We start from the raw sequence: 26,625 nt of genomic DNA, 5'->3' as shown, positions 1-26,625 counted from the left end.
GACAAACTAAGTACTGCTCCAAATCAAACTAAGACCATACCAGTTGCCTAAAAGACAAAATCAGACCCAATACTTCGATTCCTCGGATTAAGTACCTGAAGTTGCTCAGCTTTTGGACAACAAACTGATCAACCGAAGTATAGGACAAAGTCAATTCCGGTACACTCATCTCTATTATTTTAAGACTAGTTTCCCTTTTTTTTTCACGCAGAATATATCGATAATTTTCGTGCTTTCAAACACGCTTCCAATTAGAAATCGATTCATCTCTAAAATATATTTTTCTCAGGAATTATTTATCCAAAATGTATCTTATAGATTTATCTACTTAGATATACAAATGTCTGTAGTTTTAAAATACTCGTTCTTAAGGAAATATTTTTCAATAAAAGACATTTTTTGTATTACTTCCGGTTTTTTGTTTTCTATCGCTGCGTTACTATGGAGACATCGTGCAACAATCCATGGCCGTATAAACAAATATTAATATTATTATTTTTATTTTATGCTAGAATGTTTACAATTATATTCAGCATTTTCCATAATTCTCTGTTTCTGATTGAGGGGTCCTCAAAATGTCAATTCTTGATGAAAAAAAAAAAAAAAAACTTTGGAAAATAGAAAATTTGATGCGACTTCAAAATGATACCTCTTTTACCGGAAGTAAGTGAAGAAGTGCAGCTATATCAGTAATGAATAGATTAAAAAGGGTTAATGGGTTAAAACCAAAAGTTCGCCCCCCCCAAAAAAAGCCATCAAAACCAGAAAAAACCCTTTTTAGTGAATATTTTAGCAAAAAAACAAAAAGAAAAACCTATTAAAACTTCAAAAACCATAAACTTAATAAAGTTCATTTACTTACTACATTTTGATTCAATATAAGTTGATGCCATTACGGTTTATGGTGGCTGTGGTTGTTGTTTTCTTTTTTGCAGGAACCCACAATTTCATTTTGAACCCGAGCATTTTAATGGATTTTTCATTAACGATTGGATAAACGTTTTCCTTTATTCATTTATTCATTTTTAAAGAAGGTAATTTAGAGGTTATAATAAATTTTTGGTTTTTTTTTTTTTTCACATCAATGTGTTTTGAACGAAATAAATGTGATACCTTCCTTTCGTAATTTTTGACGTCAAATATTTCGTTTAAAATTAACCAACCGGAAATGGACTTTTACTGAATTTTAACTTGTTATCATGAACAAGGAAACGGTGCGAAAATTTATTCTTGTAAACAATTTTATACCTTCATTTTTTTTTTGAACGAAGTATTAATGCTTAAGAAAAATGAAAAGGACCCACATTTTTATTCATTATTACCAACCTTCTAAGTATATTAAAGTATAAATTCTTTTTTTTTTTCTAAAGTATAAAATGGAAAAACACCCGCTTCTGCTTTTTAATATAATTTAACTATTTATTTTTAACTTACGTAAGAAAGAAATATTTAAGATATTTTCTTTCCCATCCTCTGTTGCTTTTAAAAGATAATGGTTGAATTTTTCCCCAACGTTGGTTCGGGAAAGAATGGGAAAATATTATAAGATATATTTAAATTAAAGTTTTTCATGAAAAAGCGGGTGAAAAAAATACCTTGAAATTTTTTTTTGAGGAAAATCAAAATTTTTTTAAGGGTTACCTCGTATTTTATTTATTTATTTTTATTTTTTGCAAATATTAATTGCAAAATCAATTTAATACACTGATGGACAAAATTAACGCACCACCCTTATTTTTTTTTATTATTTCCAATTTGTGCAAATTTTGGACTTTCAAAATATTGTCGGCTGAAAAAATAAGCCATTTGTAACTACGGCCATCTGGAGAATTTTGGCCTTCTCTTACCTCAATCTGTAAAGAGAACTCTCTTCCAGTTGTCTTCAAGTCCAATTCACATGTTCATGTACAAACTGAAGCCTGGTCATTTTGTGAGCTGTGGTAAGGAGAGGGCCACGAGCAGGATGTCGGGCACTAAGGTTACTTTCATTAAGTTTTCTTCTAACAGTCCTGCTGGAGATGGAAACATTTCGGACTTGCCTTATGAGACTTTTTATCTCATTTCCCGTTATTCTCCTGTTTCGCAAAGCCAGGTGCCGGATGTACCTATCGTCTCTCGCTGCTGAACATCTCTTCTTGAATGACATCTTGTGTCCCTAAATCGCTTTAGACAAAAGACGTCCAAAACAAAAGCGGAAAATAGTTTATTTAATTTTAACTAAACAAAAACTGAGTGGTGCGCTATGGAAATTCTTAAAACTTTTCCTCCAACCCCCTGAGAGATACGCTAAGTGAAATCTATCAGCTGTTTTTCGGGAAATAATAAAAAAGGAAATTGATGCGGGAAAACTCACATAACCTTTGTTTCTAGTATTTTTTAAGGTACTAACTGAGAAAATTTCTTGCAATACCGAATATTTAATTCTTACTTACACTATACAGCTTGTAAAGCCGTAATTTTAACAGAAAAGCCTATCCTCTTTCCGCAAAAACTGCCTCCTTAAAGACGGGTTTTTCTAGAAAAAATTATTGAAGTGATAATTATAAATCTAAGTATAAGTGAAGTTAAATAAGTAATGAAAAAGAAAAGCCCTTGAGCTTTTAACGAGCAAGTGAACAATTCATTAGATACAGGGTCTTCCGCTTCAGAAATTTGTTTTAAATTCAATGTTTTTTTTTTTTGGCTACACATTTAACCACTCTTGAGATACATATGTGAGTACATTGCACAATAAAGGCACGTTAGAAGGTTTAAAGGCGCCACGGTAGCCGAGCGGTTAGAGGCGAGACCTGTAAAGCTAAGATGTGTAGTATTGGGTTCGATTCCCGGTCTAGGCCTTGATTTTTATTTACTGTTTAATATGAGAAATTTATAGTAAAGTATATTAAGGCGGTTATAGACTATACCCGCAAAGCTAAGATGAATTGTTGGTTTAGTGGGTTCGATCCCCCGGTCTAGGCCTTGGATTTTATTTAATGGTTAATATGAGAAATTTATAGTAAAGTATGTTTGGTTAGGTTATAGGCTAGACCCACAAAGCTAAGATGTATTTTTGGTTTAGTGGGTTCGATTCCCCTGGTCTAGGTCTTGGATTTTATTTAATGGTTAATATGAGAAATTTATAGTAAAATATGTTAGGCGATTATAGGCTAGACCCACAAAGCTAGGATGTATTGTTGGTTTAGTGGGTTCGATTCCCTCGGTCTAGGCCTTGTATTTTATTAAATGTTTAATATGAGAAATTTATAGTAAAGTATGTTTGTTAGTCGCCTCCGTTCACGACACCTAATTGGTAGTTGGACGTAAAGCCGGCCTGAAAAAATAGGCCATTACTTTAAGTGAGAATCTAGCCAATAGTTTTCCTCAGAAGTTTCATCAGATCGAATTGTGCATTTGGCTCAAAACATTACTTACGAGGCCAAACCGGAACAAATAATTCAAACATCTAATTTGAAGCAATATTATATTTTTTTTTGGTCTAGTATTGACCAAATTTCTCAGTCTCCGTAATAATTGGTAACACTGGTAACTGAAAGTAAGAAAAACACTCGCGAGCGATTTCCCGCTGTTTCCCGCCCCCTCTCTAACGTCTATTTACTTCCTTTTATTCTTATCTCTTCTACAGTATTTTTCTATATTCATGTAACATCTACTCTGCGGTAGATGAAGAGATTTATGTCAAGAATGGCGAGGCGATGTGAAAAGTAAAAGGGAAAATGGTTTGGTAGGGATTTCCTTCGTTTTTCCCACCGGTACTTGAGAGCGGAATAAAGATGGAAAAGCTGCACACACACAAAAAAAGAGGAAGAAAATGTTGAGACAAGAAGGATAGAAAATAGAAATAAACGTTAGAAGGAAAGCGACAGGTTTGGTGGAAATGTAAGATACTTTACTCTGGGTTTCAGGAAAAAAAGGGAAAAACTCTTCTAGAGGGATTACTGCTTTTCTTTGAAGATCTTGTTAAGTTGAGTGATCTAATTTTCTCTTGAATGAGAGTGGTTTTATTGATCTGTTTTTTCAAAATTAGTGAAAATATTTTGGTTTAAAATAGGAAAAGTGCCTGTTTGGCGATGTCCGCATTGGCTCGCCCTAGATTTTCCACTAAAGATGGCATCCCAAATTCTCCAAGTTGGCTCTCAAGGAAATTCCAAGGGCCGTAAATATGGTATCGCAGAAAATTAGCAGGAATAGAGTGAGCAAAATCACAGAACAGAGATTGTGGTTAAAGTTCATGTTTATGGCACCCAAACGCTTCTCGGCCTTTCGGCTAAGATCAAAGTATAGTATCTGTTCTTATCAGCTTAATCTCTGGTACGGTCTCCATAGGGAACCCAGAAGATTAAACTGATTTTCTGGAAAATGACAGAGTGTTAGGGGCTTTGCTCCACCTCTGTCGCGAGTTGACCCTCGGGTATTGCATGGGCGCCACGGTAGCCGAGCGGTTAGAGCCGAGACCTCTAAATCAGGATTAAAACATTAAATAAGATCTTACTGTAGAAATATTTTAACACCTGAACATCCTTTATCTCCTTATCTATATTGCCGCTAGCTAATTGATATTATTCCCAGTTGTAGGGCTAAAATTTCTATAGGGGAATGAACATTACGACCGGAGATATTGGGATTTGTGTTTCCTCGGATGTTTCTTAACATCTGGATTTCCTTTACTTCTGGATATTACTACTGGATTTCCAAACTTTAACCCTTAGCTGCAGGTTTTCCCTTCCTTCGTCCCTACATTCTTTATCCTTCGAATCTTAAGCTTTCCCTATACCATTGTTGTGAAGGTTATAATGTATTGTACATTGGCACTTCATGTCTGTATTTATTGTACATATTTAATAATAAAGATTTAAGGCGCCACAGTCGCCGAGCGGTTAGAGGTGACACCGTATAGCTAATATGTTTTTTTTGCGCTAGCTCACACCCGCCCCACGCTCACACTTCAACCATTACCAGATTCAAAAATTTAATGACCCACTGCGGAACACCCAAATCCCGTCAAAACAACAAATAAAACCAAACAATAGCCAAAAACAAGATAAAAAAGAATAAAATATCAGCAATTAACAATTAACAAATGTAAATAAATAAATAAATAGAATGCAACCTCACACTCATAGACACCCCACACATAACCCCGCAGCCACACACACAACAACAATCCTTCAAAAACATCACTCGCCCACCACCGAGGCCATCCGCCTATCAAAGGCTGCCCGCGCAAAATCACGGAAGGCCGAATACGCAGAAGTGTTCTCTAATAACATAGCTAATATGTATTGTGGTACTGGGTTCGATTCCCGGTCTTAGGCCTTGGATTTTATTTAATGGTTAATAAAAGAAATTTACAGTAAAGTATGTTCGCCAGTCGCCTCCGTCCACGACACCTAATTGGTAGTTGGACGTTAAGCCCCGCCTGAAAAAATAGGCAATTACTTTACTTTACTTACTTTTATGGCACCCACACTTCGCTTTATTTACTCAAGAATTACTCGCAACCAGATTGGATGGCCATTTTAGTTGAGAAAACCTAGCATTTGCAAATAAGTGGAATAAAACATCAATGCTTAGTATTGCTGGAATTTGACCAGGGTAGCCTGCCCCAGGACTTCACTGCAATTCTGAATATGAACAGATGATCATCGTTACATAGTTACACGAAATGGAAAAGTTAAAATAGAGCTTTCCAATCTATTGGAAAAACAGAATAGAAAATGGATGAAAATAATGGAAATGAATTTTAATTCAGGCGTGTGTTTCTCAAGAGAAAAACATAAATAAACGTCGTTATAAAGGAAACAAAACAGAAAAACCTATTGGTGTGTACAGAATTTTTCTTACACTTTTCTCTTTTTCCCAAACAGATAACCTCTTTTTTTTTTGTTAACCTAGTTTTTCTTTCAGCTACGGTTCCTATCGATTTCTATCGACTATTTACTTCATTAAACCATTTCTTGAACTGGAAGGTAACTGGTAGAGGAACTACGTATTTCGGAGGAAGAGAGGTTCCTTTTAAACATAATTTGTGTTTACCTGTTTCGGGTTAGTTTAATGCAAAAACGAACACTTATAAGGATGTAAATGAAGGGAGGAAAGGATGGGATATAGAATAGGGTATATATATATATATATATATATATATATATATATATATATATATATAAAGAACAAAAAAAGAGCGAGCCGTAGAAGTAGACGCCTCTCCAGGTAGTTGGGTTAACAGAGAACATGGTGAAGGGGGAAGAATAGCACTGTAGTTGTTTGGAAAATGGAATAAGTGAGTAGGTTTTTCCTAGAGATAGGATGGAAGGCGGTCAGAAGGGAAAAAAAAACAGGTTAGCTGCCATTATTATGCAAGCTGGATAACCCCGCCGAGGGCCAGCGTAGTGCCCTGGTTATCTGTCTGGATCTAGCCGGAAATACTAAGCAGCAAAGGGGCTACCCAGTGCGAGGCCTACACTCACCCGGCGTCCATAGCTAAGCACTTCCAACCCCAGCTCCGTCCCAGTTATATTCCATTTTCCTTCCTGTCCCAGTAGGAAAGGTCCTACTCCCAATGGGAGTAAGAGGCTGAAGATGGCACACGATCAAAAATATAAAACCCTAAAGATTAATTATTCAATTTAATTCCCTGAAGCGGATTTATATCTACAGTTCATTCTTATTCTGGGCTACCCATTGTTCAAATACTCTTCTTCTCGCCTGTGGGACCTTGCTCCCTATAAGTGGTGGTTTTGAAACTCCACTTAAAAAATTTTTATGTAAAACACTCTTGTTTTTTATTTATTTATCTAGATTTCTGAAAGTTGTCTTCAGATTTTGGAGAACTTCAAACCATTACTTAACTTTTGAGGGTAACATGACATTCTAGACCAGGGATGGCGAACTTTCTGTGAGACGTGGGTCAAATTTTGTTTTTTCAGTTTCTTAAATCTTTAAAATTCAGTTGGCTTAACGGGTAAAACGGGACGAAACAAGTGGCTATGGAAGTCTCTCTTTTTGCAAACAACTGAACAAAACCTGAACAAAAGTGTGTTTTATCTAAAGAAAAATCTAAATATGGTTATTTGTGCTTTGGGTTGTCGATTTTTTTTTTAACAAACAAAATATGAGTAAAATTATACATTTTATTTGATATTTTGTAAACAATTTTTGCTTTATTTCAAGTACTACAAAAGCATTTGTCGTCATTTGCGTTTTAGAACTGTAATGATCAAACTAAAGGTTATAGACAGGCATTTAAATTGCTTTTGTGTCAATGCGTGGTTGAAAAAAATTCAGATAGAATATAAAATCCAATTAGAAAATCTAAATTAACCCGCGTAATCAAACAAATGGTTGCTTAGCAATTGTGGGTCAGTGTCTGACCCGCGGGTCATAGGTTCGCCATCACTGTCCTAGAACTTACCCCTTATCATGGATTTGCATATCAAAAGAATTTTAAAGGTGATCTGTCAAAACGGATTCTGTAGTAGCGGTTTACAATAAACATGCGCGCTCTGACGGATTAAATCAACGATAAAAAAAAAAGGAATTCGTTCAAGATCTTTAAACAGGAAACCCTGGAGCACCTTTCTCTTCGTCTGTCCATTGTACGCACCTCCTCAAAAGGAAATCCTGTAGCAGTTTCAAAACCCTATAAATCAAATGATTAGAAATCTCTTAATTGGATCAACTAAATATAAAATTTACTTTGTGAAAAAAAAAACCAGATGTTTAGAGTGAACCACTCACATGACTTCCTCCAAACCAAAGTTTACGTATTAAAATTTTTAATGAATTTCGTAAAAAAAAACAACACTTTTATTTACTAAAGTGGCTTCCGTTGTATAGATTTTGTTGAAATTTGGAATTTTATTATGTATTTAAATCCTATTTACATTACACAGGAAATGAGATCCTTATTTCGCTTAAAAGACCCCTTTAAAGAGAATCTTAACACTGCTAAGTTTCCTGGGATAAAGTTATAATCAATATGGAGAGCGATAAGTAGACGAAGTTTTGAGGAAAATTCCAACTGAAAGATTTATTCAGTAAATAGTCACTTCCGGTGGTGTGATTTACTCCTAAATTTTATCACTTGATCCTGTTTTAGATTCTAAAACGTCAAATTTGAACTATCTGCGATTTTAGGTTTTTCGAGTTATTGAGTTGATCAACAACAATCACACAGAAACTCTCTCAGAGGACTTTCTAAACGAGCTTTAAAGTTCTTAGTTTTTGTACAATTCAGCAGGGAAATGAAAATCGTGGGTCCAGTGCTGACTGTAGAGAAAGAACACCGGTCTGGAGTACTGGGTAGGACTTATTAAGAAAGGCCGAAGGTGGGGCAACTCTATGACGCTGTAAATGAAGTGGTTTTCTTCAAATCGTGAAGCTTTCGCTTCAGTGTGATGAATTTTAGTATAATTTCAATTTTATGACGTAATTCTTCTTCTTCTTAAATGGCGCTACGACTCATGTAGAGTCTTGGGCCTCCTCTCAGGCCTCCTCCTCGTTCTTGGTCTGCCTAGACCCTCCTGGGACCTTGTCCGCTACCATCCATAATTTTTTTTGGGTATTTCTTCACCCCCCCCCCATCCTTGCCCATCGTACAGTCTTCCGAGTTTTCTGAATTTTGACGATATCCGGTTCCTTGAACAAAGCATATAGAAATAGAAAAGAAATTTATTATTCTGGGACAATTGTCTCCTAAGAATAAATACAGGAACAAAGAGAGGCCTTAACAGTTTGGCCTGTGATTATACAGAAATTAAATAAATAAATAAGTATTTACAAAAGTGAAAATATAATAAGTGAAAATGAAAGTAAAAATAAAATAATAAAACAGCAGAAATTAAGGAAATAAATTAAAACAATTAGAATTTCGGAGGAAGCTGAATAGAAAGTAGATAACTGAATAGACGGGATTTAAAGATAGATAGGGTAGGAGCATGGCGGACAGATGAAGGCAAGGAGTTCCAGAGAGAGGTAGCACGTATTAGGAAGGATTTGTCAAAGGATGAGGTACGGTGAGAGAGAATACCTCCCGGTTTTTCCTGATTTATGACGTAATTGCAAAAAAAAAATTAAGTCTTAAGTCTCTTCTCTTCCGTTCAAGCATTCTGGATAGCCTTCCGGTGAGAAGTACAAATTCGGAAATCCACTCTCAGAGAAAATAAAAATTTATAGATAGTCCACTCTGAGTGAGAACTTACGGTTCAAGTTCTTCGGCTGACGTATCCTCCAGGAAAGTGAATGAGATTGTTGCAAGCCCTAGTCTTGTGTTTCTGCAAGTACTTTGGGCCGGTTGCCAATCCTGAAAGAGGCCAAGGTTACGAAAGTTCTTGGCGGAGTAAGGGAGCCTTTTTGGCAGCCCTATTCGCCATGTATTCCAATCTGTATCTACTGCTTTCGGGTGGCCTTTATTATTTCATTCCCCCCCCCCGTTATTTACTTTCCCTCTCACTCAAGTGCAAGTGTTTTGAATTCCCAAAAATTTGAGTATTCACAAAAAAAAAATAAATGTTTCGAGTACTGAAAACGCTGAGAACACTTCTTCATCAGGGTTTGTGATTCAGGCACTTTGAAATTACTAGGATGGCCTAGCATTCAAGCGTAGCTCGTGTAATATCTTTTCGAGGAGAAATGGAAGCTTTGTTGAGGACCATTTACTTTAATTGGCTAAAACTAGTTACTAGTAATCGTTACCAATTAATGCAAACTAGAGAACAATAACTAAAATCTGAATTAGCGAAACTATTTTATGTCTTTTGTTGGTAATAGGATTTGTGAGTAGAAGATCTAGTGTGCCTTGGGCGTGGGACAAAAATAAGGGGAAGCTGAATCTCTCTCTCTCTCTCTCTTTCTTGGTCTGGGACTCTGTATCCAGACTGAATGTCTGATAAAGTGAGGATCAATTAAAACCGAAACGAAATGTAAAACAAGTGGTTTCATGCAATTTTGTAAAACGACAATCAAACTACTCGTTGCCAAGTTAAAAGTAATAACTGTTCGTAATTTGCACGCACACGGACACATTGATGACTCTGTGTGTCTGTGTGTAAGTGTGTACGAGAGAACATTCTAGTATCTAGCTGGGGGACACCAGAATGCGTGCACAAGTGTCGCAAGGCAACACAAGGCTATACAAGCGAGCCGAACACATATACAGTTAGGAGAACAAGTAATTGCCTTGCATTCATTAGTAACGCTGACTGCTTGCTCTCTCTCTCTCTCTTCCTATATTGTAGCTCAACTGCCGCCTCCCAAACCCCCCCCCCCGGCTCAAAGCCGTTCCGCCTCCACACACAGATATATAGGCCATACCAAAAACCCACTTATTTGATTAATCGCAAAACATCTGTTCTGTCTAGGTGTGTTTTATATTAAGGGTATGTGACGATACTTTAGGCGATTCTATTTCCTATTCTATAGCTTTCAATTATCATTTTAGCTCTGGTTTCCGGTAACCAATTTATTATTTATTGTAAAGGACTAATGTAGTTCTTATTCTAATTAAACTCAAATCTTCCTTCACCCCCACCAAAAACGTCTTAAGATTGTGAGCCTGCAATTTTTTACTGAAAATATCCTGTTTTAACTCAGACTTCCGTGAGTCAGAAAATCTTGTTTTCTTTTTACATCTGAGGTTATTAGCGCCTGGAGCTTTTTTCAGTGCCCCCGGGCAGTGTTCTCTCGTTACAGACAACACTGTCTAACACCGGACAGTGGAGCTGTAAGAAGTTCTTAGAAAGAGAAAATCTAAGGGGTCAGCAGCTGGATTCGAACCCAGGACCTCCGCGTAGCTAATAATCCCTTCCCTCTTTAAATTTGTTATTTCAGGAATTGATAATATTTGAGAAAACGAAGGAATGGAGAGACAAATTTCTAAAAACAGCTTTTTTGGTGGGGGGAGGGGTGCTCAGGGAACCTCAAAAACTTCCGGTGTATTCTCAAGGTCGAAAATCTGCACGATTTCTTTACTTCCTCTTATTTTATTATAGGAAGAGGAAGTAATTAAGGAAGAAGTCCTTAAAAAAAAAAAGCTCCGATTAACAAATCCCCATTTTTTTTCTTTCTTTAAATAATCAGAGGTAAAAATTCTGGAATATTGGGGAAAAAAAATAATTTAATTGCTTTTTTGGAGTCCTAATGGCCTCCCCTTAACCGCCCCCATCGAATTGGTTAGCAAAATTCATCAGCGTGAATTTAAATCTCTCTGCAGGTGGTTTTTATTTTTTCCTTTTTTTTGTACATTTTTAGCCAATAATTTATAAGATTTAAAAGTTCATTGATGGCCAAATAGTAATAGCTAATTGCAATTTTAAAAGCAAAAAATTTAATTATGCAAAAAAAATTTGCATACGTGACGTAAAAGTTCAATTAAATTATGAAAGACCGTTTTTATTCCGTTTTCCATTTAACACTGTCTAATAAAAGATTTCCAATTCTAAAGAAAAAGAAGCTAAAAATGAGCTAAAAAGCTTATGCTAAAAAACGCTTAAATATAGGTTCCTGTTAGTGATTTAATTGATAAACAAAATTTACGCAGCGGAAGTATTGGGATTGAGAGGATTTGTTTTTTTTTTTGTGCGTCGAGTTCTTTATTAAAGATCGATTTACCGGAAATAACTACTAATTTTTTTTTTTTAAATTCTTGGGGATCCTCGAGAACTCACTTCCGAGTCCAGTTGCCGCTGTTAAAATACTTCCTGGAATTCTTCCACAGAAAGGGTCTTTGTTTCCTTTATTGTTGCGTAGTAAAAGGGTCGTCAGCTATAAACCCAACATTTATCCACTGGTGTGCAGAAAAGTTAGCATCTACTGGTAGATGTGGTTCGAAGTTCTCTGGATACTTCTAAGCTTGGAGCTGCTTCTATTCTCTCTCTCTCTGCAACTGTCTGAGACTAGTAACTTCATCTCTTCTCCGTTTTCCTTGAACCAAATCTAGTTTTGTCCATAACTTAGAAGAGTTTTTGAAGTCACTGATTTCTTTACCCCCTCCTACATCATTTTAAATATTAAATCTTCAGGGTCCCTGAAAAACAAAAATATTTTTAGTCTAATGAGTAAGTGTGGGATGTACTTCGTCGTTTCTGACATCTTCAGTGAACTGGTTTCTGGAGTTAGGCTGAAAACATAGTGGAGCGGCGAGCAAAGCGGCGCGATGATAGTTGCTTCAAATCAAAGAGCGAGCAAAGAGTTGCATGCACATAGTGACGAGTTTAGTCGTGTTTCTCCTTTTGACGAGACATGATGGAGGAATTATTTCTAAATGAAAATTCTTCCTTGAAAATTTTGGTATTTACAGCAGTTTAGAAGCAGGAGGCTGCAGTGTTCATGATATAAACAGGACTAGACATGAACATGGTGAATTCCATCACTTGTACCAACTACTTCGGGAGCATCCTGGCCAGTTTCATGCGTATTTTTCGAATGTCTGTTTCAACATTTGATTACTTACTAACTAGTGTTGAAGACATGTTAATCAAGAAGAGGACGAATTTCAATGTTAACCCCATTAATCTTGTTCCATTTCTTATCCAACACAAATCGGTTGTGAAGTAGAAGATCCTTTTGGTCTCACAGAGGTTTATTTATAAAAAACTACACCAATATATGTATATATATATATATATATATCTTTATTGCTTTTAGAATTTTACATTCATAGCAAGTGAGTGGGAATATAAAATAAAATATCAACTGTTACAAAAAAAAAAAATGTAAACATTGAAAATCAAATTAAATATCTTTCATAAATAAACAAATTTAGATCAAAGCTTTTTGAATACTGATCTGACATTAGTGACTAACAAAGGCAGCATAAAAAACTACACCAATATATGTATATATATATATATATATATCTTTATTGCTTTTAGAATTTTACATTCATAGCAAGTGAGTGGGAATATAAAATAAAATATCAACTGTTACAAAAAAAAAAAATGTAAACATTGAAAATCAAATTAAATATCTTTCATAAATAAACAAATTTAGATCAAAGCTTTTTGAATACTGATCTGACATTAGTGACTAACAAAGACAGCATAAAAAACTACACCAATATATGTATATATATATATATATATATCTTTATTGCTTTTAGAATTTTACATTCATAGCAAGTGAGTGGGAATATAAAATAAAATATCAACTGTTACAAAAAAAAAAAATGTAAACATTGAAAATCAAATTAAATATCTTTCATAAATAAACAAATTTAGATCAAAGCTTTTTGAATACTGATCTGACATTAGTGACTAACAAAGGCAGCATAAAAAACTACACCAATATATGTATATATATATATATATATATATCTTTATTGCTTTTAGAATTTTACATTCATAGCAAGTGAGTGGGAATATAAAATAAAATATCAACTGTTACAAAAAAAAAAAATGTAAACATTGAAAATCAAATTAAATATCTTTCATAAATAAACAAATTTAGATCAAAGCTTTTTGAATACTGATCTGACATTAGTGACTAACAAAGACAGCATAAAAAACTACACCAATATATGTATATATATATATATATATATCTTTATTGCTTTTAGAATTTTACATTCATAGCAAGTGAGTGGGAATATAAAATAAAATATCAACTGTTACAAAAAAAAAAAATGTAAACATTGAAAATCAAATTAAATATCTTTCATAAATAAACAAATTTAGATCAAAGCTTTTTGAATACTGATCTGACATTAGTGACTAACAAAGACAGCATAAAAAACTACACCAATATATGTATATATATATATATATATATCTTTATTGCTTTTAGAATTTTACATTCATAGCAAGTGAGTGGGAATATAAAATAAAATATCAACTGTTACAAAAAAAAAAAATGTAAACATTGAAAATCAAATTAAATATCTTTCATAAATAAACAAATTTAGATCAAAGCTTTTTGAATACTGATCTGACATTAGTGACTAACAAAGACAGCATAAAAAACTACACCAATATATGTATATATATATATATATCTCTTTATTGCTTTTAGAATTTTACATTCATAGCAAGTGAGTGGGAATATAAAATAAAATATCAACTGTTACAAAAAATAAATAAATGTAAACATTGAAAATCAAATTAAATATCTTTCATAAATAAACAAATTTAGATCAAAGCTTTTTGAATACTGATCTGACATTAGTGACTAACAAAGACAGCATAAAAAACTACACCAATAAATGCAGCAATATCCTATTTTAACCTTTAAAAATTGAGCGCGATGAGAGCGAAGAAATCAAACATGTCACAACACGTTGCTCTACTCTCTCTCTTGGTAGCGTTGCTCTACGGCCGCTTTGCTCGCCGCTCCACTATGTTTCCAGCCTTAGGGACAAAAAAGGGTTCTATTTTTTCCCCTTACATCTTCGCTTCCACCTCAAACCAGTTCCTGAAAGACAACGGAAGTGAAAAGAGAACCGCGAGTGAGTATAAACAGCTGATTTTTTGCTTTATTTTAAGCTCTTTCAGCTTAATAAAAGTCGATTTGATGGGAGCTTTAAAGCTCAACACTGTTTAAAGATACTTCTATCGTATTTAGAAAAAGGTATATTCAACTTGAATGATTGAACAAAATGGGTATTCAACTATAAAAATAAAAATAAAATTAAAAAAAAATATCAATCGCTCTTAAAACTCGTTAATCAACGTCAACTCTTTATAAGCGCCTTAACATAAAGACTGATGGTAATTCTAGTCAATTCTGACAAATGGATCGTTTGGAAATGTACAGTCACTTTACTGTATATACTATATGGAACCGTTCCTATCCTAATGTAGGCGGGCCTTATAGGGAATTTAGCCCACTTAAGCCATGAGAATCGCATGAAGTTGAAGGATACCTAGCCTGACTATTTAGAAATCGATCACAGAATACTTAAGTGATTAGAAAGAAAAGAAGAGAAAATCTTCTTTTTTCTAGGAAATTTCTGTTGCATGTATGTAGGTAATATGTATAAGAGTTTTTCTTTAATTAAGGATGAAAATCTGGCGTGAAAAACCCACGTGACTTCCTCTTACCATAATTTTAATGTAAGTCAGAATTTGGTTCAAAAAACATCTACTATTGTTTAGAGTCGTTTTTTAAATATCCTGTGAAGTCGACTAACTTTTTTAGTAAAATTACTTAGTGTAAAAAAAAATTAATCAGCTAGTTATTTTTAGGAATAACCGCAGCTAAGAAGTCGTACGGCCAGTTAGTGTTCAAATCAAAAATTTTTAACAAAACTTGTTTGCAGCTTGTCAATCTCCAAAGTACGGCATCAAATTATAATGATACTTATAATGAAACCCTAATAATTATTCTTGATTAAGGAAAAGCAATCAGTGTATTCGAGAATTAGCAGTCAGCTGTATTTGGAGCTTTCATTCGCCCTTTCATACCAGATAGGTGCACCGTAAATGATATATATATGTATATATATATATATATATATATATATATATATATACATAAAAGGGGATAAAAGCCCCTTTTGTAAATGATTTGTAAAGACCTCATTTCCAATGCCTCAGTAAACTTTAGCTCTACGAAATAAACAGCTAATTAATTAAAGCATTTTTTGTTTAAATTAATACATTTAATTAAAATTAATTAATTTTTATTGCTGCTATTTTTGAGGAAATCATCAAAAACGGGGGGGAAGAAACTTCCGTCCGGTAAAGTTGCATTTCCTGTTATAGAATTTCTTTTAAACCATTTCCGGTATACGAGCAACACATTCAACAAAACTAAATGAGACTCAAGACCGTACAATATACTTAGATTGGTACTTTAATGGGAAGCCTAACCATAACCTCTCTCTCCCGGAAGAATTATCCCAGATGTTTTATTAAAAAATTCCCCTTTTCTGGATTTTGGAGTGAGATCTAATACATTTATTATTATTTTATTTCGTTGAAAAATTTCAGTCTAGCCCAACGGGGGGGGAGGGGCGCTGAACTGATCTAGGGGGGCAGTTTTTGGTTAAGGGCAAATTTAGGAGGGAGCATTGGAGGACTAGCCGACGCCCCCCCTCTAGGGAATGGAAGGAGCCAAAGCATAGGCTGTGCGTAGGTCATGACAAGATTGCCAGCATTGGGAAGCACTTAAAGAAGGTTTTATAAATAGATTTTTGGGATGTCCTTAACCATGATCATTCCAGATTAGGTCCTAGAACCTTCCTTAAACCTAACCAACAGCAGCTGTAGGAGCCGTTGATAGAACTGTCAACTAACGACGAGTTTTTTATTTATTTATTTATCCTTTTATATTGAAATTTACACCTGTACCTGCAGGGCGGTATAATAAGTAAATGTGAGAAGTGTATAAATAAATGTCGTGGCAGACGTGAATGACGGTCATCCAGTGATGGCCGCCATTAGTCACTCAGTTGGTCACGGGGCCTCAGCCGTCTTCGAGGATTGGAGGATAGCTGTAGTTGAAGATAAGTTTGCAGCTAAAGAGTTGGGGGATGAAATGAGAGTTTTTGATGAAAATTTTTATATCGGATTTTTGGCAAGTTCTCGGAGATCGAGTGGAATTTGGAGATCTGTATGTACTGTGTGGTTGCTAACATAGAATGGAGCGTCTACTATGGCGGCGAAGTATTTTGGATTGGAGTGTTTTTCAGTCTATTGATGTTGGATTTTTTTAGCTGTTCCGTAAAGTTCCGAGTCCCTAAGTCCATATTGGTGTGAGAAGAGCTGTATAGAGTTGTCGTTTGTTCTGTAGTGAGAGTTTTGAGCGTTTGTCTAGTAGTCTATCTAGAAGTTTGTTTAGTTCAGTACGTTTAAGTCTCGTATGGGGGAACGAAGAGTTAAAATTGAAATTTAAAAAAATGGATATCAAGAATTTTGGCTTCAAAGGCAAAGTCCAGTATTATATCCGGCCGTATGGGCTACAATCAGAAAGTTTTTTAATTGTATTCCCATCGCCAAATTTAGCGGAAACAGTATTTAGCGTAGTCTTCAATCTACTAAGAAACAAAAGAAACAGATTGTCAGTAGAGAAACGCGGTGACTTAAGATTGCAGATGACAAAAATGGCACCAAATATCGAAAAATTAGTGTCATTACACCAGACTCGGCCCTCTCACTAATAATATTATATCTATTTATTTAGTAATATAATATTTCTTACTCAAATTCTGAGCAATACATCAAAATATTGTTAATATCTTCTCATTTTCAAAATCTTTCTTGTTTTTCACCCAAGACCCGAGCGCAATCGAATCATTCTTTGAAAAAGTAGACTACGACCTAATAAACTAGGGAACTTATTGATTACATTTAGATTATTGTTTTCAAGAAGGGGAGCTGGTAAGTTTATTTTTCTTTTCGAAAAGGGGGGTGGTAGACCAAGAAAAGGTTGGGAATTACTGAGTCTAGCAAATTTGAACATTCCCCACAATAATTACCTCTGAGCAAGGATTTAAGAAAGAAAATGAAACGTTTTCCCCTTTATTAATACATTGTTTTTTTTTTTTTTAAGCAGAGGAGTTAATTTTCTACAGGAGTTAATCTGTGGAAAAGCTCCCAGCTAGGTTGTAATTCTTCCTCCAAGCCAAGTAACACGATTTTCTCTGTTATGTTTGCGCTACATCTGCTGATAATCTATATCCAATATATTTTCCAAAATGTAATTACACGTCAGTTTTTCCTGCTTTCATCAGCGGAAAAAAGTATGAAAGAGTGGGAAAACATGTTTTTCCCAGATCCATTCCCCAGTATATTTGTATTAGGAGCAGATCGATATTTTATACTAGTCCAGGAGTTAAAATTATGTTCTTTCCCCCCTTCTTTCTCATTCTATCTCTCTTTTTTGTTTTATTTAGGTGTGTTGAATGAGAAACAATGATCTATGAGAAAAATTATTTTGCTGAAATATGTGAAAAATGTAAGGTCAACATAATTTTCTTGTATTTTTCATCTATATTTTGTCAAGAAAATTAAGAAAATTATTTATTTTTGATTAGTATTTGAATCTTTTTTTAATTTTCCACTAAAATCCGGTTGAACAAATCTTTACACTTTTCCACCAACACCCAGATATAGAGAATAATTTATTTAGTATCGTTTTTGTGTTAATACTGTAAGTAAATTTAATACAGGGAAGGGATTAGCACAGTGGATTTCAATGCAGAGATCCTGGGTTCGAATCCAGCTGCTTGGCTCTTAATTTTTTTTTCTTCCCAAGAGGTTCCTTGCGATGATGGATGTGTGTAACGAGTAAAAGCTCCGGGCGCCAAAGGCCTCAAATATCGACATGCCTTAAATCAAAAAAGAAAAAATGGACTATAATTTAAGGCTGTAATTGTTCCCAATTACTCTTATAATTAATTATTTGTTTGTTTAATATGGTCTTGATAATCGATTGTGCGATCCTGTGATGGAAATTTGGTCTACAATACAAAAATCTATAGTTTTCTCTTAGTAAAAAGTAGTAAAGTAATTGCCTATTTTTTTAGGCAGGCTTTACGTCCAAACTACCAAATTAGGTGTCGTGGACGGAGGCGACTAGCAAACGTACTTCACTGTAAATTTCTCATATTAAACATTGGGAATATAGACTAGTACCGCAATACATCTTAGCTTTGCGGGTCTAACCTATAACCGCTCGGATACTGTGGCACCTTAGTTTTCTCTTAGTATTTATTGGTTAGAGAAAATATTGCATTAGGATCCAATTTTCTTTTTTCTTGAAATTGGTGGAAAGCTATAATTTAGGGGTTTCGCATTACTGGGTAGCCCAGCCTAACTGCATAAACGGACAGTTATTCAGCTGATAGCTAACACAGAGACAATAGTGGGAATGAGGTGGCAAATCGCTTAACCAGGAAGGGATCCTGCGGAGTTCCGTTAGAACTGAAGGGTCTAAAAAATGATGAAGTCAGGAAATCAGGACATAGTCCGAGAAATCGCGTGAAAACACACACACACACACAGCAGATTTTTCATCCCCCCCCCCGTTTAGTACATCCTATTTAATTAACCCCAACGTCGAATTGAATGTGAACTCAATGGAAAAAACATTAAGATAACGGCACTAAGAATAATGGCTGTAATATAGAAAGTTTTAAAAGAGGTTTTGGCTTCAGTGAGAGGGTTGTTGAACTACCTCCAGGGTTCACAGAGCGACTGGAGACCCAGTTCTAGGTGTGCCAGGGTGGTCAGGGGTGAAGGTGTTCTCCTCCATGATATTTGGACGGGATGGTTTTTTGCTGTTGACCGACCTGGAATTCAAGGAATACGGAGGATTGGCCCTCTGTAGTTTTGGGTAGAATTAGTTTCTTTTGGAGTACTTAACTTCGTAGTCGATCTTTCTGAACGGCTGTTATTAAAGAACTAATTATCGTGAACATATTTGCAAGGTTCAAATATTTTTCATCTCTTTTAGGTGAAGAACCATTATTGCCAAATACAGTCTAAATTTTGTTTTAATTTCTATTAATGGCAACCTTTCGATCTAGTGACTAGATCATCTTCAGGGATGTGGAACATATTTTACAATTACAGATTACAATGTACACTGATTTGATGTTATTTAAATAGTTCTTTAAAGTTCAGTTGACTTAACGGGTAAAACGAGATGAAACAAGTGCTATGGAAGTTCCTTGGGCTCTACATAGACAAACGACTCACGTGGAACCCACACACTACACTTAAAAGACGAGTAATGACAAAACGTGCGAAACTGCTTTACAGAATTCTTGGACGACGCACCCAAATTACCCATTGAACTGAAACGCTTAATATACAGTACTATCCTCAAAACCTATGGGCACTTACAGGACTAGAGCTGTGGGGTTCAGCCAAACCTACAAAATATATGGATAGTACAGGACATTTCAGTCAAAACTACTGCCGACAGATAGCTGACGCTCCTTTCTACGGTGACTAACCTTACTCTTCACAACGACCTCAACATTCCCTATATAGACCAACTCGCCAAGACTAAATATCAAAAATTCCGTACTGCTCTCTCGACTAGCTCTAATCCTCTTGTACAGTCTCTCGCCTCCTCTGACATCCCTAATACTGAATCGCCAGTGGCCCCGCGACTTCCTTGTAGTCTGAAGAACTAGATCTCTCCTCCCGCACCCCACTTCATTACACTCTCCTCCCCACATTCTCCTCTCTCCTATAGAGAGTGCTACCGCTGGGTAGTTTCTCTCCTCCTGCTTTCCTCCCGCAACAGTTCATCACTCTCTCCTCCCCACATTCTCATCTCTCCTATAGAGAGTGCTACCACTGGGTAGTTTCTCTCCTCCTGCTCTCCTCCCGCACCAGTTCATCACTCTCTCCATATTTACTTATTGTATACAGTATACAGATTGTAAATTACAAAATAGATTAAAAAAAAAAAAATTAAATAGTTCGGGAAAATTATTATTAAAAAAAATTAATGTTTAATAAGTAGTGAAGAAGTGGTGCACTTAATGAATAGATTTTTCCACAGTTTTCCGGTAAACAGGTCCTCGTCATACATAATTTCCCACCGGAAACAATTCCCCACTGTGAGTTTACATTTCTGTGTATTGTACTGTGAAGTGTATTGTGTGAAGGAAATTTGTGAACTTTTACGTAGAGATACTGATGTAAGTTTTCTCACATACACACCAGACTTTTCTTTTCTTTCAATGACAGTTTTCCCAAACAAACTCCTGCAAGGAGACAAAGTATCGAGTAAGCTGTTACGTAAGCGCTATTTGTTTGTTGGGTTGGGGTTGGGGGGGGGCGAGAATGTGTCAACAAATGTATTACCACCGCTTTCAGGCCTAACAAAGCCCCCTCCATGTTTTTGTGGTATTTGTCGCCGCTGTTGCGTCATGTGTGAGTGAAAAAGAGATATAGACCAGCTGTGATCTGTATCACTCTCTTTCTCTCACTCACACACAGACACAGTCTCCGATCTCTGTTTGAAATAAACATATGGCAAAATGTAAACCTGCTAGCTACCACAGCCTTCTAGGTCCAAGACCTTCTAGAAAGTTAACAATGTGAACACTCATAGATACAACAAACAGAAACTGGTATAAAAGCCTTAAGGGCACATCTAAAGTACTCCTGTCCTACATTAAGGGGTTTCAATTGCCAAATATTTCTGCCACATATATTTTTAGGCGTGGCTGTGTGTTTTGTTTCAGCAAAAAAATAAACCTGATATTCACACGAAGTTGTCCATTTCCGCCAAATTACGACAATTATGATTACAATTCTAATTGCAGCTTTACAATATTTGTGATTTTTATGATATTAACGCATAGATATTTTCGATTTCTCTGTGTGTTATTTTCCTTAACTCAAAAAACGAAAAATAGTGTAGAGTTTTTGTCCTTTTACTAAAAACTTTAACTACAACTAGTGACTGCCACTAGTTATTAAATATGTGGGTTCGATAAATAATAAAACTCACTAAACTTATAAGTAGTAACCTTATTTATTGACACATTAACATTACTGGTTTTGGTTTTCTGCGATCGTTGTTGATAGATGATTTTTTGGTGAATATCGAGGTGCGGTCTTAAATAAAAACAACTTTTTTGCTTTATACCAACGTTTCGGTAATTTTTACTACCTTTTTCAGGGTATTATAAAAAAAAGTTTGTGAAGTTCAATGTAGAGCTACGAGTATATCATCATAACTGTTGAAGACCGCACCTCGATATTGACCAAAAATCATTAACATTACTAACATTAACATTTACTAGCAACTAACGCTATTCATTACAGTTACAACAGTTTACTGTTACTTACTCACTACGTAACGCCACAAAACTGTTCCACGACTGACCACTGGTCCGCACTGCACCGAATTGCACTAGTCTCAGCTGCACTAACACAGCTCTACTCACTAACTGACTAACCGCCTAACTGGCTAACTCCGAAGCACTCCGCAACACTGACTCACTCAAACTGTCTTTATCACCAACTCCAACTCTGACTCCAACTGTCCCTACTCACTCCCACATGCGGCTGTCTTACCCCCCCCCCCTCCCACTGAGGCCGTTCCCTTAGCTTTTACACAGGCTACTGTCACTAAACTCCCAGAACAATCTAGGCCTTTCTTCTCTGGCTCTGGTCAACTTCGTTACAATAGTTTAACAAAAAAAAAATTGATATTTACTTTAGGCGCCTAAAAAGATGTCAAAATAATATTTTTATTAAAACCAGTCTACCGGAAGTATCACTTTAATGAATAGATTTTCCCAGTTTTTTAAAGAATTTTCTCCAAAAAAAAAAGGCTCCTATTATTTTTCTTTGCCTTAAAACAAAAAACGTGCTAATTGCACATGCGCAGATCTAAAAACTTTTATTGGAAAAACAATTTTTCCATAAAGAAATAGCGGGGTGAGGGGGTTAGTCCCCTAATAAAGTGCCATTACTGATTATTTAACGGAACTAAATTTCCAAATTTGGTAAAAATTAGACGACTTGCTGGAAATAGCTCTTTGCGTCTAATAGTGTAGGGAGAAATGATACAGACAGTGAATAGAATTGGTTTAAATTACTGGTATAGCAGGCCCCTTTTACGCGTTATCTTGTGGTACTTGGGTGAAATGGGAAGTTTTATGGAATGCATTAGAATTAAAAATGCATTTTTTGTTTATCTTTTTAATGCCACTGCAACTGGTTGAGAATGAAGGTAGGCTAAATATGAGTGAGTTATTGTTGCAAACAATGTAGGCTGCAAAAACCTGCTTCTATTCAGGGGGGGGGGGAAAGAACCCTACTTTACAACCTGGGCTCATTGAATATATAAACAGAGGGCAATAATGCCCTTTATTTCCCGGCCATAAAGATCACTTTAAAAAAATAACTTCTTAGAATGGTGTTCCGTTAAAAAGAAAAACTAACAAAAATTGCCCTGATCATCTGAGTGCATAAAAACAAGGAGGGGGCAATAAGGGAGTTCAAAGTTCTAAGTTCAGACGCTTTCTAAAATACGACCAGAGAGTGAACTTTTCACTTGTTGAGGGGAGGGGCCACGGAACACTTTTATAACTTACAAAAAACTAGTAGAGACACAAAAAATTTAAAATATAAAACACAATGTGTTGAGTCTTGGTTATTGTGCATCGTAAAAAGAAAAAGTGCATGTCTGAAAAACATTTATGGAAAATGAGAACGAAAAATATCAACCATTTTTGTTGTTGTTATTGTTGTTGTTGTTGTTATTGTTGTTATTGTTGTTTCAAGCGCAGTGAGACTAAACAGAACTAGTAAAGCTAGAAATATAAAAAAAGTGTTCCTGTTTGGGATGGGGGTGATGGAGATAAAAAATACTAAAAAGTTAATGGGGATTACCTATAAAAAACCTACGCCTTTATTACTTAGGCTTGTCATAAAAAGGTTTTTTGTTTTTTTTGTTCCTCTAAAGGGAGAACAAGAACAAAAAAAATTTTGTTTCAACAAAAAATTTTACAAAATGATGCCATTTTAAACAGTTGGCTGGGGAAGTTGTAGGTTGATGTAATAGGGATGATCTCCTCGGTAACAAGAGTCTGGGATATTGATAAAAGAAGTTGAACGACTTCCTGGTCGGTCTCGAACTTTTGCTGAATATATGGTGTCTCCTTACAGCGGCTGAAAATCTAGTCAAGTCTAACATTTCATTTGCTAACAAGCTCCAGGAACAAAGATCCATTTCATAAGCAGTGCTGAAAAGCTGCTTGGAGAAGCTTCAAAGGTAGAAGGGCGACAGTACTGAGTTCAGCTCATGTGACTTCGGGGGAGGTACAAAAAGAAAACGAAGCAGTCTTAAGCTTAAGTGACCTAAGAAAGAGTTCTTTCTTACCCAGTATCCCAGTACCATAATACATATTAGCTTCGCAGGTCTCGCCTCTAACCGCTCGGCTACCGTGGCGCCCTTTTGAATGGAATAATTGAACCACTATTACAATTGTAGACGGGAAATTGAATGAATTTATAATAAAGAGAAGATGAGTGGGGGGGGGAATAAAAACAGCAAATGTACATGAGGATAAAGCGGTAATATTTGTTGTTGAAGGCGGGAGTATTATCGTTATAGGCGGGAGAATAGGCATGAGGAGAAAGAGGTGAAATTGGCGTGACTTTTTTTTTTTTTTTTTTTGCACTAGGGTGACGATATTGTGTTATCAATGATGGCCAGCACAGTCCATTTTTGTGTTTGTTAGTACCAGTGGAGATAGAATCTGCTGCTGCTGTATAATATATAAAAAAAGAAGAAATCTCTCCCTTTGGGTGTGACCCTTTTAAATGTGGAAAGCGATACTACAAGTTCCGTTTCTCCCTTTCCCTCCCTAGGAGTCATCTCTGGTGTGATTATAGTGGAGGACGACACCCTTCTGTTTGGGAAGGAGGGCATTCCAGCGGGAATGGTGTTTGAATCATGGTACAGACACACGTACATGCACACATTGAAGCCAATCTCTCGGTCTGCCACCCCCCCTCCCCCGCAACCCCAACCAGCTTTCTATAATTTGTTACCTGGGAGTTTAGCCAGTCCCAACAGCTGTGGGGTACACAGAATGGAATGATTTGGGGTCTAAAAAAGCTTCTCTTTTTTTTTGGCAGTGGGATTTTTTGGAGGCTGAGGATCAAGTAAAGTGCCGATGGGCCGGGCTTTTTTTTGGCTGAGGTTTTTACTGGTGGAGAGAGAGGTAGTCGCCGGCAATAGACGAATCCTTTATCCTCCTGTATGGGAGTTAAACTCCCCCGGGGGCAGTAGATGCCCGCTAGAGAGAGAGAGAGTGAGTAGGATTCCTGCTTACTCATGCATAGGGCACACCACGTGGCTTCAAATAAGCACACATAGACACTAATGCACATCCTTCACTACTTTCCTGTTAAGTCATCTCTCTCTTCCCCACTGCTTTGATAACTGCTCAGATCATCTGCTCCAAAAAAAAAAGAAAACTTATAACTGCTATCAACAATTGTTGGGAAAAAACAGGAAAAAAATCCTCTGAATTATCAATGCTTTAACCTTGACATTCTTCTTTTCGAGTTTTCTTCTAAATCGATATGGATTCATTGACAGAGCTCGAATCAATGGAGTCACAAAAATGGCAACCTGCCAGCTATAACCACATTATTCCTTGTTGCATCTTCTGTTCCACTTCTACAAAGAGATTGGCACCAGATAGTTGATAGTGTAATTGCTGCAGAAATCATGGAATCGAATTAGATTAGTTCAATAAAAAAAAAATCTATATTAGGTTTACAGTACTCACATCTAATCGATCAACAATCGAATGCTGTACAGTTGATCGTTTCCCAAGTGTCGTGGTATCAAGTTTGCTTTTTTTTAAATTTAACTTTATTTTCACAACTGCAGTACATCTCTGCATCAAGAGAAGCTGATACATGAGTAGCAAGTGGGGAGAATTCATCCATTGGTGGGAATTCCCCGAAAGAGAACATACAGTCTCGGTTCTCGACCACAATTCGTTCCGAAAGTACGGTCGAGAACCGAAACAATTTATTCCATAAGAAATAATGTAAACTATGTAGTTTATTTCGTTTCTAAGCCCCAGAAATAAGCCCCGTTTTACTGGCCTAATTTTTATATTTTGTGTAAAAACATGTATCTAAACAAGAAATACGATCTAAAAGTGTAAATATAAAAACAACTCGGCTCATCTCGGGTGTTCCGAGTTCCAAATGTTTGTTCGGATTTCAAGGACAATATTTTCTCGAATTTCTTGGTCGAATACCGATTTGTTCGAAAGTCAAGTCGTTCGAAAACCGAGGTACCACTGTAATTCACTATTATGCACTGGCACTTCACTTCATTAGGAAGATCATGTCGTCACCACTGGTACTTCAATATCCTTCTTGGAGTAATTTACTGGTAATGCGGAGTAATTTTAGGAGAAATCAAGGGATAGGATCTGAGGAAACTGAGAGAGGTCTAGTCACTTGGCATAACGGGATCTTGTACAGCTTCACTAAACATAGGGAATAAAAGGAGATCTTGGTGCCAGCTAGTGTTACGAAAGGGCTAGCGTTTCGACGGAGTGTTTTTCTGTCGATTATATTTCGATTCTGTAGATACAGGAAGCTTTAGCTGGCGAAAAAAAAAGGGAAAGTGACATTAATTTTAGAGTCTTCTGAAGCAACTCCTCGTTAATGTCATTTCCGTGTTTTACACAGGTTTAATTAATTATCTATAGGAAGAAAAATTATTGCAGCTTCAGTCATGATAAACTTCATTATGCCGAGCTTTCGATCTAGGGACTAGGTCCATCTTCAGGGCTAATTTACAATATACTGTTTTACATCATTAGAGGGTTGGTATGTCTTCCGTCTTGTCTGTTCATGGACTAAATGCACAGACAAGACAGAAGACACACCAGCCTTCTAATGATGTAAAACAGTATATTGTAAATTAACCCTGAAGATGACCTAGTCCCTCGGTCGGTAATAAAGCTCGGCTTAATAAAATTTATAATGACTGAAACTGGCAATTATTTTTCATCCTACAGAAACTATGATTCAGTCACCAAAAATAATGAACAGTAATTTAATTATCTAGTTAATGAATATATAGGTTTCGTGGCCGTAAATTGTTAAAGTTAGAAATTGAAGATTGGCGAGGAATCGGTCAAATAAAACAACTCGTCTTTTTGCCAACGTTTCGACAAAT

At 35.8% G+C, this 26,625-nt stretch overlaps 1 protein-coding gene and 1 non-coding gene across 7 annotated transcripts in view; both read left to right on the top strand.

The window, feature by feature from the left end:
* The window catches only part of LOC141447530 (lachesin-like), an 860,405-nt gene that overhangs the window by 115,099 nt on the left and 718,681 nt on the right, over positions 1-26,625 (top strand). The window lies entirely within an intron of this gene.
* LOC141447647 (U2 spliceosomal RNA) lies at positions 4,248-4,444 on the top strand. The gene has a single exon (XR_012454500.1). It is a non-coding gene; the product is annotated as a U2 spliceosomal RNA (small nuclear RNA).

Source organism: Rhodnius prolixus, unplaced genomic scaffold (assembly GCF_049639745.1).
Source record: "Rhodnius prolixus isolate KJV_2025 unplaced genomic scaffold, Rpr scaffold_7, whole genome shotgun sequence".
NCBI lineage: Eukaryota > Metazoa > Arthropoda > Insecta > Hemiptera > Reduviidae > Rhodnius > Rhodnius prolixus.
The sequence above is the reverse complement of the archived record's forward strand: the minus strand, read 5'-3'. Positions and strand labels throughout refer to the sequence as shown.